Genomic DNA, 17,245 nt, shown 5'->3' with positions numbered 1-17,245 from the left:
GCTTTCCATCTAGTAGTTGTGTAAACTTCCATGAATTATTCTACGAATGGGCTATATAACAGGGGACACAAACCTGGACTTAGTTTACATAGCAGAAGTGACAAGGACACCCCTGTGATGCTTCCCCAGCATCTAAGACCTAAAAGATAAAGAGACTGAGCCTGTGAAAGAGCTGGATAGAAACACAAACAAAAAGTGGAGAAAGGAAGATGAGCAGAATTCTAAGATTAAAAGAAGCTTGTTGAGTTTGAGAAACAGAGAAAAGGTCAAAACCCTCAGAGCATATAAGCAAAGGGGCTTAGGAGGAATCTTTAGATCTTCAGGAGGAGATTGCTCCATACTCTGCTGTGCACACAGAGGCTAAGGAAGGTTTCCTAGGAGGGGTGGGAAGCTACTAGGATTTATTGGATGGAATCAAAGAGATTCCATTTATTGGATGGAGAAAAGACCAATAAGAGGTTAGTTTGGTCAACTAGGTAAGGAAATAATGGTCTATTGGAAGCTTGGACTAACCTGATAGCAGTGGAGCTAAACAGGGTGGAGATTCAGGATGTTTCCTGGAAGTGGAGTCAGCAGGATCTGCCAGTGGGTGGGATATGCTGTGTCTGGCCTGAACAACCATGTAGCTGAAGATTTTGCTTTCTCCAAACTCAGTGGGAGCTGAGATGAAACCTGGAGCCTCTGTCTCACCTCCACACAGCCATTCACCTCCCTATCATCACCACTGACCCAGCCACTGCCCTTATCAACTGTGTGTCCTTGGCACAGCAGATTTAGGCCTCATGAACTTCAGAGTCCTCGTCTCTATAATGTGGGGAAGTTGAGAGAATTAAATGAGGTCATTATCTGTAGAACTCCTGGAACACAGAAGGCATTCAATAAACACATGTTGTTTGCCCCCTGCCTCCCCTCCTTCTCCCTGCCCTGCAAGATCTTGAATTTTGTGTTTCTTTTTCCCAGACATTACCTTCTGGGCTGCTCCCTTTCTCATCCACTGTCCCACAAAAACTTGTTTTCCCACCTCATCTAGATAAATATTCCCTTATTGCCTCCATCCATCTAGCTAATTTCATTTTCCATGTCCATTCTACCCAACTTTCAATGCCCATTTTGACCTCTCTGTTATTTATGACCTGCATTTACAACAACCTCCCTGTTCCATGGCAGGAGAAGCAGTAAAGTGGCTGAACCTGAGCACAGAGGTGCTGTGCTAGGGAAATAAAAAGATGTTGCAGGTCAAAGGCAGGGCAGACAGGGAAGCTGTCTGGTGCTAGAGCTGATTCAGAAGCTAAAACCAGAGTCAGGCAAGCTGTTAGGTGAGTGGAGGCAGATGCAACCTGCCAGAGATAAGGAGTCTTGAAAGGGAAGCAAAATCCTGCCGTAGACAGGAAACCTCTCATTCCCTCTTCTGTCAGTGTTGTGGCTGAATGGCCTTCCTCCTCGGCCTTGCTGACGGCATTCCCAGGGTCCCAGGCTGCTGACTGCAGCCACTGGCAACATCGGCACACCAGACAGCAGTTTCATGCAGTTATGCAGACTGGCTCCTAATAGAGTTATCTGACCTGCACTTGCATGCCTCTGAGGGCTCTGATGTCTTCTCTCCTTCCCGGCATTTAAAAATATCTTTACATTACACAGAAAGTTGAAACTCTCAAAGTCTGTTCAGTTCTGGAAGTTCTTGTCAAGCTCAGTAGAATGAGCTTGATTCTACTTCATTTGAAATTTATTTATTAAATAGATAATAAGTGCATATGATAAAATAAAATAAAACACTATAAAGGAGTATATGCCAAACACTTTCATTTATCTGTACTTTCCTCAGAGGCAATTGCTGCAACAACGTTGTGTGTGTGTGTGTGTGTGAATGTTTCCAGAAATATCATAGCCATTTACAGGTACCCACTAATGGCTGAGCATCTTTTCCCTTCACTCATGTATCTTTCAATTATGAAGCCCCACTGCTATGGTCTGAATTTCTGTGTTCCCCCTAACTTCATCTGCTGAAATTCTAACCCCCAAGTTATAGTATGAGGAAGTGGAGCCTTTGGGGAAGTGATTAGGTCATGAGGGCAGTGTCCTCACAAATGGGATCAATACCCATTCAGAGGCCCCAAAGAGATCCAACATTCTTTTCCACGTGAGACTACAATGAGAAGACATCCATCTCTGAAAAATGGGCCATTATCAGATACCAATTCTACTGGCACCTTGATCTTGGACTTTCCAGCCTCCATGACTGTGAGAAATAAATTTCTATTGTTTATAAGATAGCTGGTTTATGAAATTTTGTTATAGCACCTGAACAGATTAAGAAATCTACCCTTACCCTACCCCAATTTATGAAATAAATTGCTTCCTACCGTGTGTACTCATTAGGCTAAGTACAGATTTCTATCAGTGTCTATGTTTTTCGTCCTACATGTCTCACCCCCTGTATTAAGAAATTATGAACAAAATGATAAAATAACCCCAAAGAAAGTAAAAAAGGAAGCAATCATAAGGATACTAGCAGCAACCGATATAGGAAAAAAAGCCCTTCCCTCAATGTTCTCACTGATCTATAAAACTAAAGTCCATTCCTTATAAAGTCTAATGAACTTTATAAATCTTTGACAAGTCTGACATAGAGGAAAAAACCAAAGTCAAAAGCAAGTCACATTGAAAGCAAGAAAAGTGATATGATGATAACTATATAGGAGGCTATAAATTATGAGACTATTTTGTAGCATTTTATGCCAATAAATAGGAAACTCTAGATGAAATAAAGGACTGCCTAGGAAAACAGAAATTACTCAAGAAGAAGGATAAAACCTGAATACCCTACTAAGGTATCCATAAGGAACTAGCAAAGTAATCAAAGATACACCATTAAAGACTCTGGGCCTCAGAATCGTGGTGGGCTTCAAAGAATAGAAAATTTCATGTCATTTTGCTTATTCTACAGCATAACAAAAGATACTAAATTTCTCAACTCAATGTATAAGAACAATGCATTTTTTTAAAGTAGGATAGTATTACTACACACATAAATATAAGAGTCTTAAATGAGAAATTAGCATATGAAATCCAACCATTTATCATAGAGTGTTAAAATGGGTTATCTGATTTACTAAGTAATCTACTACTAGAATTCACCACATAGGCTGATTAAAAGGAAAATGATACGATCACCTCAAAAGGTACCAACAGAGCATGTAATAAAATTCAGTGTCTGTTCTCACTAAAAAACTACAATGTTATTTTATTAACATAAAATATCCTCATCTTCTAAAGAATATTTACCAAATCCCATGGTAAACATGCTACTTAATGATAAAATATTAAAGGCAGTCTTACCAATCAGGAACAAAATAAAGACCTCTATTATCATTGCCACTGGAAATATTGGCAGTGTAATAAGACAAGAAAAAGAAGAGTTTTAACTATTGCAAAGGAAGGTGCCAAATGGCTAATTTTCACAATTATCTACCAAGAAAATCTGAAGAAGTCACTAAAAGATTATTATGACCAACAAGGTAACTCAACAAAATGGTCAAATAGAAAAGCAACGTGACAAAATAGTTTTCTTATATGCAGGAAGATTAAAGAAAATATAGTAGTAATATCATAAACATTCACATATCCTTACAATGAGCAGGGTGTAGATGTCAGTGTTTTACACAGGTTAACCTGTTTTGTTTTCACAACAGTTCTGAGGTTGATACCACCACTGTCACCATTTTACAGAAAGAGGCAACTAAACCACAGGAAGTTCAAGCAACTTGCTTAGAGTCAGGTGACACATAAGTGGCAGAGCCATGGTATAAACCTATGGAGTCTGGCTACAGAGCTCATGTTCTGGAAATTAAATGCACAGTGAAGATTCCTATTACAGGTATCCTAAAGAATACAAAACTTATTTCTGTCAGATTATAAAAAAAATCTAAAATGTGGTAAAATGAAGTAATGGTGATCCTTGAATAGCTATCAGAGTAACCTCTGTGCTGTTATTTGAACTACACATTGATGAAGGCCTTTTGAGGGCAATTTCTAGTCCCCTAAACGGAGATAAACTAGGAATCTATACTAAATAAATTTTTGTGCACAAGAATATTTATTGGAGAATTTGGGGGAATAGCATAAAATAGATAGCAATGAAGGTCCATCAACAGGGGACTCCTGAAACAGAGTGTGCTATATCTTTGCTATCAAATATTATGTAACCATCAAAAGGAATATGATATATAAAAGTCACTGGGATATATTTTCAGATGAACAAAGCAAACTATAGAACAATATGCATACTATAACCCCAATTGTAGTTTTTAAAGACTTAATATCTATACAGATAGATAATGTATGCACAGAAAAGGGACAGAGGAAATACAGTTTCACTTGTTGGCGGCAATAATTTTGGAGAGGATTGGTAGAGGGACAAAGAGGAGAGGACACTTTCAGAGTTCTTGCTACATCACTCTCTATGTTTGCATCTCACATAAACATATGTGTTCGTGTTGGGGGTAGAGACTGGCATTCAAGGAGGCGGGTCATTTAAAATACAATATCACCCATAGCTTGTCAACAGATCCAGGCAGCACCCTCCCTCTACTCCCATATGTCAGGGCAGGGGACACAGTAATGTGCAGGAGGGGACAATGAGGATCATGAAAGCAGTGAAAACAGCAGAAAACCAAGAAATGTGTTGCTTGGTGGTTAGTGATGCAGGTTCTGGAAAGGTCTGCCTGGTGCTGAATCCTGTCTCCACAACTCAAAAGCTCTGTGACCTTGGGTAAGGTATATAATTTTTATAAGTTTACTCACATATAAAATGGTGCTAAAACAATGGTTAAATACTTTTGCACAGGTTTGTTGTGAATAATAAATAAAATGATCTCATAAAGCCTTTTAGTACAGTGTCTGGGACATAGTAAGTATTGGATATAAGCTAGATATTATTAACAATAATAATATGAGTCCTTCGGGAACCAGGGAAACAAGAATCATACCACTTTAAGAATTTGGTCTTTAACTTTTAGTTGATGTTGCTTATTTGCAGGGCATATTCCAGTGCTCATGGAGGAGTACACGGTTATGAATAGTAATGTTTGTCAGTGGGGCTCGGGCCAGAGCGGTGCTGTCTGGGACGGTAACCACCAGCGTCGGGTGGTTACTAAGAACCTCAACCGTGGCTGGTCCACCATGAGACGTACTGTTAGCATAAAACATGCTCTGGATTTTCAAGACTTACTATGAAAAAAGGACATAAAATATCTCAATAATTTTATTATATTGATTACATGCCAAATTATAGTATGTTAAGTATATTGGGCTAAATAAAATGTATTTCTAAAATTACTTTCATCTGTCTCATTTTACTTTCTTTAGGTGGCTACTAGAAAATTGTAGATTGCATTTCTATTTGATGGAGCTCAGGTACTTCCCTATTAAGTCATCTAAGTCTTTTTATGTTATATACCATCCTGTTATATCTAAAGACAGTGCCAAAAAATGCATATACATTTTAAGAAAGAAAAAAGGAAAAAACTGTACTGAAATTGTAATAATCTATGCTGATAACAAAAGATGAATACAAGTCACACTGAGTACCTCTTGTGATTATAGAACTCAAAAGTGGCTTGATTATTACAAATTCAATGTAATATTTTTCCTTTTGTAAAATGTGTATACATTTTGGGAGCACCCCCTCTGTGCATCTTCAGCATTTTCAAAGCACTTTCATATACACTTCTGTAGTATTCTGGGAAAGCAGATGAGAATAATTTTTTTTTCCATTACAAAGATAAAGAAGTTGAGAAGTGAGTTGTTTGTCTAACGACTTTCTCCATACGACACATGTGTGTGGAAAAAATTAATTAATACAAAAACAAATAAATAGGTAAATAAATAAATAGAACAGAAGTCTTCATAATAAAAAGTAGCAGGGTTCCTCCACATTCCCTGCTCCCCTCCTCAGACAGAAACACACACACACACACACACACGCACACACTTGCGTTAATGGTACTGGGCCTACTTCAGTTTTATCCACGTAACTCCTATCAATTCAGGGTCTTCTATGGTATGGTATCTGCCTTTACCAGAACAACTCTTGGTCCCTCAAAGTGGTAGCAACTCTCAGAGTGACTCAATTATCTGAGCACAACCTCCAGCTCATAACAAGAATGTAGAATTAAAAAAAAAAAAAAGAAAGGTAGAATAATCTCTGATAAGGTAAAAAGTCTTTAACTTTAGTCATCTTTTCCCACAGTGAGATCTTTTGTGGGATCAATAGCTGCCCTGGTTTGTAGCACAGGATAATCAAAATCTGTATGTCCTTTTGTGAATCAGTATTTTCCCAACTGTTCAAACCAGGGATTTTTTTGAGAAGAAGATATGGCCTTCCCATAGTCCAACCTCAATATCTCAAAGGTAAGAAGAACCAAAGATCACATAAACCCTACAATAGGAACTGTAAGAAAGATTAACTCAAGAGTTGACAAGCTTTTTATGGAAAGGGCTAGATAGTAGTAAGTATTATAGGTTTTGCAAGTCAAAACATCCCTGTTGCAACTACTGGACCTCTGCTGTTCTTGCACAAAAGCAGCCATAGATAATACATAAATGAACAGATGTGTCTATGTTCCAATAAAATTTTATTGACAAAAACAGGCAGGGGTCTGGTTTTGCTCAATGGCAATAGTTGGCCAATACTTGGATTAAAATTTCCAGCAGAAACCACATCCAAATCGCAAAGCATGTGAAAAAGAAATCCACATTAACTCCAAGTGGCATTCTCCATAAACTCCAGCAATAGGGGACCACCAGCAAAGAAGGAATGCAGGCTGCACGGTAAGACCACGAGAAGACAACAATGTTGAATGTGATGGCAGCATTGGTGAGCACATCATGGTAGGGTTGCCTGGGGATGACTGGTGGAAAAAGGGAAGAAAATGTAGCCAGAGGAGACTGGCAAGTCTTTAAGATTTTTCCCTCCACAATGGAGAATAATTGTTCATTCTCTTTAATAGGAATGAGTAATCCCTTAGGGAAGCTAGAGAACAAGGTTGGCCTGGACAAGAGGGAACATCATTTCTTATTTTGAAAAAGGAATGTGAGTTGTGTTGTCCCCGCTCCCTTAATTAAAATTCATTTCTGCTTTTCATGCTTTCATGGTACAGGGATCTGTGCCATCCCCTTCCATCCCTCCCCAGCCTTACATCACCATATTTATACATATATTTGCCTTTCATTCTTGAGGGAAAGAAACCATGTCAATTATCTTTCCATCTTCATTATTTGGTATCCTCCAAAGAGAAGGTGCTCAGTATTTTCACTAGAATTCCAGAACAGAAACAAGGAATCATGCATGTCCTGGAATGTACTACAATTTAAGGCCTATATGGCTGTTTCATTCTCAAGCCTTAGCTTACCTTAAATTAAACACCTTACATCTCAATGTAAGAGGTCACCTGGTGAGACACTGGTCTACCAAGTGAGGGGACGAACATGAAATACGACAGACAGCAGTTATCCCTCTGAGTACTTATAACCAAGGGGGAAATGGAGATGACTGATTTCTCTGAATAGAGCTGGTTTTGCATTCAAGATAAATGGCCAGGCAAGGTGAGGCTTGATGATGAATGAATTGGGATTAGCATTGCAAGCGAGATGGAGAAAGGCTTTCTATTTCTGACACTTACAATCATTACTCTTGGTTAACATCTGCCACAATTAATCACTCCACTCCTGTGTTTACTCAAAGAACATTGTTTGGATCTCAGTTTGAGCACTGATTTTCATCTACCTTCTAAGAGCTATAGATGTATAAAAGTCTGTCTTTCTCTCAGACTGCAATTCCTTTGTGAGCAGGATTGTTTTTAACTGACTTTTATATCATGGTAGAAACTCCAGAATTTCTACATAGCTCAGTATGGGGAGTGGAAATCTCTGTCTAAAAGATATAAAGAAAGAGTCTGACCTACGTTTGCATTACAGACTCATTTCACTTGGGTTTCACACTGCTTAAGGTAGTTTTAGGTAATACCCTGTTTCCCCGAAAATAAGACATCCTCCGAAAATAAGATCTACTTACAGGAAAGATAAGACATCCCCTGAAAATAAGACCTAGCGCATCTTTGGGAGCACACCTTAAAATAAGACACTGTCTTATTTTGGGGGAAACAGGGTAGATGATGGGAGAGTGGTAAATCTCTGGTAAGCCGCCCCTTGGCACCAACAAGGTCTCTGAAATGCATTGTATGGAATGGGCTGAACGGAATACGTTGACATGTTACTTGAATTTCTTTCCTTCTTTCCTTCTTTCTTTCTTTCTTTCTTTCTTCCTTTCTTTCCTTTCTTTCCTTTCTTTCCTTTCTTTCCTTTCTTTCCTTTCTTTCCTTTCTTTCCTTTCTTTCCTTTCTTTCCTTTCTTTCCTTTCTTTTCTTTCTTTCTTTCTTTCTTTCTTTCTTTCTTTCTTTCTTTCTTTCTTTCTTTCTTTCTTTCTTTCTTTCGAAACAGAGTCTCACTTTATCTCCCTGGGTAGAGTGCTGTGGCATCACAACTCACAGCAATGTCAAACTCCTGGGCTTAGGCGATTCTCTTGCCTCAACCTCCTGAGTAGCTGGGACCACAGGCACCCGCCACAACAGCCTGATATTTTTTTTGTTGTTGCAGTTTGGCTGGGGCCGTGTTCTAACCTGCCACCCTCAGTATATGGGGCCAGTGCCCTACTCACTGAGCTGCCTGAATTTCTTTGCAATAATTAGTAAGAAGATGGAAGAAGTGTTCATCCAACCCAACTTTCTCTCATGAAGATTTGCTATACTTAGAAAATATATTTTGATAAGTTTTGGTGGCTGTTTCCAGTAGATTCTATTTATAAGGGCCTGTCTTTGGTGGTGAGGGTACTTAGTTCCAGACTGGGTGTTCAGGCATTGCTGAATTATCTAAATAAATGGTAGAGGTGATGGACATCCCAATTACCCTGACTTAATTATTACACATTGTATATTTGTATCAAAACACCATATGTACCCCATAAAAATATACTATAATGTATGCATAAGAAGTAAAAATAAACATTTTTAAATAAACAATACAGGGAGAAAGCATAAAGGCGCATGCTATAGACTAAATTATATTACTACTAAAATTCATATTGAAGCTCTAGTCCCCAATGTGACTATATTTGTAGATGGAGTCACTAAGGAGGTAATTAAGGTTAAATGAGGTCGTAAGAGTGGGGCCCCCATCTAATAGGATTAGAGTCCTTATGAGAAACCAGACAGCATGGATGGGGAGAAAGAAAGAGCTTCTATGTTCCCTAAAACACACACACACACACACACTCATACACACACATCTATCCTCTGGTGGCACAGTAAAAAACTGGAATTCGGAGAGCAGAAAAATCTGAAGGACATTTAAATCTATTTCTAAATATAGACAATTTAAATCCTCCTGCTACAAATACCTATGATGCCTGGAACCCATATGAAAAGGCAGAGCTGATGCAGAGAACTGGCTACTGATCCAGGACCTCTGCGGCCAGTTCTCACCAATAGACTGCAGGTGATGTAAGATGTGATTTAGAATTAAGAGCTCGCATGTTGGATGTTCTGACCTTTAGGTCAGAGGCTGATAAACTTTGTTGCAAAGAGAAGAGAAATAAATCATTGTCTTTGTAGACCATAGAGTCTTAATTGTAGTTAACTACTCACCTCTGCCATTGTAGAAAAAAAAAAAAAAGCAGTCATAGAATTATGTAAACAAATGAGCAGGACTGTGTTCCAATAAAGCTTTACTTAGGGACATTTGAATTTCGCTAAATTTGAATTTCATTGCATTTTCACATGTTAAAAAGCTATTCTTTTTATTTTCACTTTTTAACCACTGGAAAGTCTAAAACCCACCATCATTAGCCCAAGTGCCATATAGTAACTGGCAGAGGCTGGATTTGGCTTGTGAGCCTTAGTTTGGCAGCCTTGCCATAGATGTTGTCTTTCTCCACTCTCTGTCACATTACGGTATACAGAAGATGAAATGGAGGGTGTCAGGGTTCCAGGTAACATGCACTGGCAAGATGGATGCAAAGTCACCCAGGTGACCTGTTGGAGACAACTACCCAAGAAGGATGATCTCTGGGTGAGCAAGACATAAACTTTGTTAAGCCAGTGAGATTTGGGTGTTGCTACAGGAGCTTGTGTTGCTTATCCTAATAACCTCCCTCTGCCGTCTCTTGCCTCAATGAAAGAGCCAGTAAATCCTGCATCATTCCACTAGGCTTTGGAGGGCTTAAAAAAGCAAAGATTGTAGATTTCTGGGCTATGTAATCATTTCTGTTAGTTACTTCCTATGTCAAAGTACACTTGATATAATAGAGAGTCTTTGGGAGTGAGAGGACCATACTAAATCTTGCCTGGACTGTGTCCAAAGGCTTTTTCTTCTATTTCAGAATAATCTCCAAGGAACCTACCCTAACACCTCATTTATCCACACAATTCCCCCATCTCCTTGACCACCTGCTGCACTTCTTGCAGTAGTAGTTTAGAATTCATTCCATTTGTTCTCAAACCCCAATCCTATCCCTACTTCTCCTTCCATAAACTAGCAGATGGTATCATTTTCTATGAATCTGGGCTTGTCTTCCCTAATCACTTCCTCTCTTCGTCTAGCACCAATTTCCTCCTTTCCTTAAAATGCCTTTTCATCAGGATGAATTCTTTTCTCTTTTCTTCTTCTTTTCACTTCCAAAAAAGGAGGCTCCCCTTTTGCCCAGACAAGTGTATTTTATTCTCCCTACCTCCTGAGTCTGCCTCAACAGCAGCTCTAACCCCCATCTCTGCTTCTAATTGATTCTTTCTTTCTGCTTTCAATAATTCTATGAACATTCTTTTATCCTAAAGTGAAAATAAGCAACAACAAAAAAAAAATGTTTCCTTAACTCTCTCAAACTTATGACTTCTCATTTCAACCCACTAAAATTACTGAGACAATGCTTGGTCCACAGCCTCCTTTTCTCATGCACTGCTGCTATCTTACACAGCCCATCATCAGTCTTACTCACACCACTGTCACAGCTCTTGAGGTCACAGATGACTTCTCAGCTGGCAAAGCAGTGGTTGTCTCTGAAATGTTTATCAGAATTTCTGTAGTCCTTGACCCCTTGGGGCACCATGTGTCTCGGGTCTAGAGTGGTCCAGCTTATTATATATGATCTTGGGGCCTGAATGAAATTATTCATTAGCCATAGGTTTGTGTATTTACAGTCACAGGAGAGATGCTAGATCAGATGTGAACTTGGGTGTTAATTTAGGAAAGAGAGAGGTCTATGTACACTGCCAGAGTTATCATCCATGATGCTCTTGTGAATCAAAGTGATGGAGACATTGTCACCTCCATCAGCTGTTTCAGGAAGTACAGGAAAAAAATGGGTGCAAGCAGAAGAAATGCCAAAGATATAAGGAAAAGAACAAAGTAACTTGTCAATATATCTCTATCACAGTACTTACAAATTATTAGATTGAGTCCCATGAAATAATCAATATTTAACATTTTGGGCCTACAAAAATGACAACATCATGTACTTTGATCTGTAGTGAAAAGTGTTAGTTGCTTCTAACAGCCTGAATTTGAAAGTCTGAAAATTTTTAAATTTTATCTTCAGGGCTTGGCATATAGTGGGGTCAAGGAGCATTGAACTGAATCAGAATTTAGTTGGACATCAGAAAAAGTGAGTTCAACTGCTCTGGTAATGGACTGCACAAGTGGTGTTTGAGAAAGGGAGGCTGTGTACCAAGCAGTGGCTCAAAAATCTTAGCGGTTGAGTTCAAGTCAGTTCTGCTACAGCCATATGTAAGTCACCTTCGAACTGAGTCAGTGCTCTTCATGTGCACAATGGGGTGGTTCCAGCACTGTCTCCATCAAATCCTTGATTCTTACAATGATCAAATAGCAGCGTGTCCTACATCCATGGCAGAATTTCATGAACTATAAAAGCTATGGCTCTTTATATAGCTTATAGCCAGGATTCACTCTTTACAGACACTGATGAACTAACACTGAAATGAGACAATGGGGAGATTTTCATCACATTTCCCCATGGGATGCATTGTGATATTTTAATGGTCAAAACCAAACTTAATTGGTTATCTGAAAAGCTATCAGCTATATTTTCCTATTTCACAGATGAATTAAAGGGCCCTCAAAAAAGACCTACTTCAGCACACACACTTGGGATTTATGTGTACTCCTAAAACACACTCCTTTTCTTAAGTAGGGCTTTAAAAAAAAAAAAAAAAACTGTTTTATTTTCATGTTCAACTGAAAGCTATTTGGCCCTAAGCTGCTTACTAGTAATATTTTTAACATTGAAATATCCCCTAATCATATTTCTAAGACTAAGGATTCTTCCAGATACCACCTGGAGCTTTGCTCTTATCTTCCACCCACCACTGCAGAGATAAACTCAGCCACCAATTTGCAAAAGATCTCCTGGCTCCTTTCTGCTGCCTAGTCAAAAGCTTTTTTTTTTTTTTATTCAATTCCAAGGAATCTTTTCACCTCTGTTTTATTAAAATCATTTTGTCATATACAACCTTTCAAGGAGACATGGACTGCAATGAGGAAATAAATACAGCTAATCTATTTTATACCATCAAAGTCCTTAAGTGATGAAGATGTGAATGAACGATTTCTCTTTTTCTTCCTGTTCATCATTGTGCTGAAGGATTATTGAGGCTAATTGAAGTCTGTTTCATTTTTCTGCTATTGATGTAGGTTTTAGCTGAAGTAGAATAAGACATATCATATATGAAGGGAGATTACTTTTACAAATTAAACCAATGTATCTTATTGAGTTCTATTTCCAGAAATGTGACCTTATTACACCTCATAATTAAAATCAAGAGCAATAAAGACTTTCCAGCCTGCATGCTTCTAATAAGACCTGCTGGATTTGAATTAAGTTTGGTTTTGAACATTAAAATATCACAAGGCATCCCATGGGGAAATGTGATGAAAATCTCCCCATTGTCTCAGTCATTTCTGGCCATTCCAGAAAAGATGTCAGCCTCCACGATATCTTCATAAATTAAAAGCTTGTGAGTAGTCTTATTGGTGTTATAGAGGGAGGAATGGGGATTCTCAATATGGCTGCCTCCAAGATGAGAAAAAAAGAAAAGGCAGAAATAAGGGGAGGAGAGAAAAGGCAAGTAAGCTTAAAATCCCAGCTGAATTTCAAGGGGAAGGATGGGTGGGGAAGTGGAGACAAGGAGGGCAAGGATGGAAGTGGGCTGATGCAGGGAAAGGCTGCTGGTGAAGGAATCAGGCACAAGAGTCAGAAGATCACAGATGTTCTGGGCCAGGGAGGGAGATGTGCTATGAAGTTCTAAGGACATCAGAAGAGCGCCAGGAAAGAGGCTGAAGTTGAGAAGGGTGGAGTCGACTGGATAAACAAAAAGACTCGTAAAACGAATAAGGCTCTCAAATTTGCCAACTAAGCAGGATAGTGCTAAACTCTTAAATCCATAGTTTCTCCTGAAATGGCTCCCTCTCTTAGTTTAAATCATTTTGTCATATTACAACCTTTCAAGAAGACTGTAATAAAAAATTTTTAAAGTTGGTGCATTCAGGACAGCAGACCTATGACTGCTGTCACACATCCCTTGAAGGCAAGGAGGGACTTACTGGAACTTGAAAGGGCTGAAATTCTGTATCAGGTTGCCCAGTTGAGCCCCAACTGGTAAAGTCTCTGGAATATTTCATCTCCAGTTCATATTTGTGTCCCATTTGTGGTCTCTCCTGAGAGGGATGGCTAAAATGCCATTTGTCCTCTGTGTCCAGCTGGACTCTACCCCAGCCCAACGAAACTTCAAATGTTCTTAAATCTCAAAAGCAAACCTGCATGGAGAACCCCACACCTCCAGTACTCTCTTGCTCGGCTCTGCATACAGAATGCACTAGTCATATGCTTTAAACATCCTATGGGGAAATGTGATGAAAATTTCCCCATTGTCTGAAAACAGACAAAACCATCTACCATCTTGGAGATGGACGCGATTTCAAATTTTGTCTTGTTTAGACTCAAACTGTCGACCAGTTGCACTGCTCTTCCTAGTGGACAACTTAAAGACATAGAATATATTAGCGGTCAAGTCTCAGGTCACCTGCCTTGTGTCCCACTACTTGCTGTCTCAGCTCAAGTGAGTTTTTAAGACTATCCCTCCTCTCTAAAACATGATTGTTAATAGTACCTATTTTCAAATTAGGTATTGTGAGAATTAGATAAAATGATCCATGTCAAAGAGGCCAAGCTCTCAGTCTAAGAAATAGTATTTAATAATTAGTAGATATTACCACCACGGCTAATACTTCTTATTACTACTGCCGCTGCTTCTATTACCGTGAGACCGCTATCCAGCATTGTCTGCCTGGGTACGGTCAGTTGGAGTGGGGTAACCATATTTACCGGTTGCAGGTGGAGTAAACATATTTATATAAGGTACTTGCCATCTCCATCCACTTCCATCCTCCTGGATCGTTTATATTCCAAGACATGTGTACTAACTAACCTAAATCTGATCAACAAGTCCCATTCAAGTAAATCTGAATTGGGTCTGCCCAGAGAGTATCCAGCGGTTGTTAATACGAGACATTGCTGTAACCCGGCAGCCGAGAAGAGGGACTGGAATGGGCATGTGAGAACAATGACACCCTCCTGGTACTAGTCCCGGGCGCCGGACTCTGGGCGCAGCACAGCCAGCAGATGTACCATGTGGCCGGTGCATTCAAACGTCTCAGTGAGTAGAGCAACACATCTGCGTCAAATTTTGCGTTAAACTGAACATACCTCCGCGGAATCTATTCAGATGATTCAGAAGGCTTTCCAGGACGACGCAATGAGGGCAGCGAGAGTCAATGTGTGGCACAAACATTTCAGAGATGGAGGAGAATCTGTTGAAAGTGACCCAGGTTCTGGAGGGCCTGCACCAAACAGAGCACCCGGGAATGCTGCACGGGTGTGGGCTGCAACCAACAAAAACTTGCGGCTGACAGGGGGAGAACTAGAAGCTGACGTGAGTCCAAGACTCTGATGCCCGCAGACCTCGGCGTGAAACGTGTCATGGCACGATGCGCTCTGTGGCTTCTGCTACAGAAGGAACATCGTGCCTTGCTTCAAACTGCTACCAAGGACCCAGTTTCCTCAAGAAAGTCACAACTGAAGATGAATCGTGGATCTACAGCTGTTACCCGCAAACGAAGGCCTGGTAGTCCCCGTGGGGGCTAGCTGGTTCTCCCCTCCTGGAGAAGACCGCATTAGCCGTTTTTTCATTGGGAAAATGTTCATTATGAGTACGCTCCTCCAGCCAGACGAGGCACATGAGCTCACCTCAGTGGTCCTCCTCAGGTGGGAGATGAGTGAGAGAAAACGGCTACAACTGCAGGCAACTAACCGGTGACCCGCGGCTTCATCCGAGCGCCACGCCAGCCCAGGCTTCCGCGCTCAGAAAAACCATCAAATCACCCAGGTGACTCAGCCCCCGCACCCCTCCCACGCAGGCCACAGCCCAAATTTGGTGCCCTGTGACTTCTGGCTTTTTCCAAAATTGAAATTACCTTTGAAAGGGAAGAGATTTTAGACCACCAAGGAAATTCAGGAAAATACAAGGCTGGTGATGGTGATTCCAATACCAGGATTTCGCAGTGTTTTGAGCACTGGATAAGACTCTGGGAGAACTGTGTGAGGTCCCAAAGTGCCCACTTTGAGGGAAACCGAGGCATCATTGTCCTATGTACAGTGTTTCTTGTGTCTTATATCTGCTTCAGTAAATGTCTCCACTTTTCATATTACCACGGCTGATCCTTCCCAGATAGACCTCTATGCAGAGACCCAAGGGCTCAAATCGGACTTCTGGTGGCTGAGCCCACAGCATGCAACAGGTGAGTGATATCACTGGCTATTTTCTGGCATGTAGAAAACAGAGAAGAGGGGTCCTGGGCAGTAGGTCTCAGTCTTTATAGGCATTTGAACTACCCCAGCACAAACATAGCCAGGGCTTGTAAAAACACACGCTGCAGACTCCTAGCCCCTGTTTCTGACTCAGGGGCTAGGAGTCTGTGGGGAAGGCCCTCAGCATCTGCATTTGGAACAAGTTCCCAAGTGGTGTTGATGCTGTTGGTCCAGGTATCACACTTTGGGAAACACAGACCTGTAACAAAGAGAGAAGGATGGAACCAACATATTTTAAAAACACTTTTGCACTGCTAGTGGGAATGCAAGCTGATATGTTCCTTTTAGAAAGAAGTTTGGAGACACTTAGGAAACTAAAAGTAGACCTGTTGTTCGATGCTGCAATTCCTCTACTGGGTATACATCCAGATGACCAAAAATCATTTTACAACAAAGATATTTGCACAAGAATGTTTATTGCAGCCCAGTTCATAATTGCCAAGTCATGGAAGCAGCCCAAGTGTCCATCGATCCATGAATAGATTAACAAATTGTGGTATAGGGATACCATGGAATATTATGCAGCCATAAAAAAGATGGAGACTTTCCCACTTTTATATTTACATGGATGGAGCTGGAACATAGTCTTCTTAGTAACTAAGAAAATGCTACGAAAGCTATGTTAACTAGTGTGATGAAAATGTGTCAAACGATCTATGAACCAAGTGTATGGTGCCCCATGATCATACTAATGTACACAGCTATGATTTAATAAAAAATAGAAAAAATTAAAAAAAAGAATGGAAGAAAAAGTATCCAATGTACTCAGTACTATTATGAAACCAATACATAATCACCCACACTTTCATATGAATAATAAAACACAACTATAGCCCAGAATGAAGGAGGGAAGAGAAGAGGGGGTGGCTGGGTGGAGGGAGGGTAATCAGTGGGACCTCACCTGCTGTGCATATTGCAACAGTACCCGTCAAATTTATTAAGAGTAAGAATGGAATAAAAAGTATCCAATGTACTCAGCCCTACTATGAAACCAACTTATAGCTTTCATACGAAAGCTATAACCCAATTATAGCCCAAGAATATGGAGAAAAGGGAGAGGGAGGGGAGGGGAGGGGGGTTTGGTGGAGGGAGGGTGATTGGTGAGACCACACCTACAGTGCATCTTACAAGGGTACATGCAAAATTTACTAAATGTAGAATATAAATGTCTTAACATAATAACTAAGAAAATGCCAGGAAGGCTATGTTAACTAGTTTGATGAAAATATTTCAAATTGTATATAAAACCAGCACATT

Source organism: Nycticebus coucang, chromosome 18, assembly GCF_027406575.1.
Source record: "Nycticebus coucang isolate mNycCou1 chromosome 18, mNycCou1.pri, whole genome shotgun sequence".
NCBI classification, from domain to species: domain Eukaryota; kingdom Metazoa; phylum Chordata; class Mammalia; order Primates; family Lorisidae; genus Nycticebus; species Nycticebus coucang.
The sequence above is the reverse complement of the archived record's forward strand: the minus strand, read 5'-3'. Positions refer to the sequence as shown.